Consider the following 1432-nt stretch of genomic DNA (forward strand, 5'->3'; position numbering starts at 1 on the left):
CTCCTCCTCCTCCTCCTCCTCCTCCTCCTCCCCAGAACGGGGCGGGATAGGAATGACTTTTTTTTTAAACTACGGCACCACCAGCTCTTAATTCTTTTTTTTTTTAAATCAGTGTAAACCAGTCTAAACGTTTTTCGAACTCCAAAACGGCCTGCAGGCACAACGGACAGGTCAAGTGTTGTATTACATGTACTTAGCTCTTTCGTACAGAGACCACATTTCCTCCACTGATGTTAGGGAATGTCATATACGACGAGCAACAGTGTACTGAAAGAAAAGACATCCGCAAGAACCCTACAAGAGAACTAAAAACCTGTAAATAAAGTAAGTAAAAACGTAGGACCTACCAGTTACGCCCTCCAACCACCCACCTCGAACAGACAAAGACATCATCATTCAACACGAACCAGTAGGAAAAAAAAGAAACAGAAAAACGGACAAACCCTTCAGTCACGACGACTCTTGGTTCAATTGTTTGAGTTTCGAGAAGAGGGAAATGGAAGGAGAGAAAGTAGAGACGATATAAATAGTACCAAAGTGAAGTTCACACATCTACACAATATAATATATTCTTATGTGCTATTTCTGAGCTATTTACTCTATAATTAAAGGGGTCACATCCCATACCGGTATACAATGAATGAACTTGTTAGCCTCAATCCACGTTCAGAAGGAAGGGGGGGGGGGGCGATATAAAAAAATAATAGAACAAAAAAGAATTATAGGAAATGCGATTTGTTGTTCAGCACTGGGGCCACCTTAAAAAATAATCTAGGCGTTCTTTCAGCAAAAGTGTTATAATCTGCTCATCAGCAGCTACATGCCAGAGAACGGGTCAGACGCAAATAGCCCAAACAGCTCACGCTACAACGCAAACGAAGGCTATAGATAGAACACAGAGACGCTGGGGCGCGTGCATTTTGGACTCGGCTCAAACAAGAAACACAAGTGGAGAAGGGTTCAGCGTCAGAGGATGAGAACCAGGTTGCGGCTGATACATGTACATGCTGCCAAGACTGAACTATCGTCGTTTTCCGTGGACTGGGGGAGGAGTGGTGAAACTGGTACTAGGCAAACGGATGACATTTTAGTTTTAGTAAGAGTTTTACGGCACTAGCAGCACAATAAGGTCATATAAGTGCCGAAGATTAGAGGTGTTACAAAAGAGAAACAAACACAAAAAAACAAGGAGGGGAGATAAAAACGATAGATTTTTCTAGGAAAAGGAAACCTGGATGACTTTTCATATGAGTTCATCGTCCAAGGGGAGTGTGAACTGACGCTGCTTTCTTTTCTGCGATAGTTCATATCAACAAGTTAAATACTGAAACATTTGCCATTTCACAAAAAGCCAAAATGCGGGAGAAAGTCATCCACGCAGGCAGAAAAGACGCATAAAGGAAAGAATGTAGAAAGAAGGAAATGGGAAGAG

This window comes from Aplysia californica, unplaced genomic scaffold, assembly GCF_000002075.1.
Source record: "Aplysia californica isolate F4 #8 unplaced genomic scaffold, AplCal3.0 scaffold00418, whole genome shotgun sequence".
In the NCBI taxonomy this organism is placed as follows: Eukaryota; Metazoa; Mollusca; class Gastropoda; order Aplysiida; family Aplysiidae; genus Aplysia; species Aplysia californica.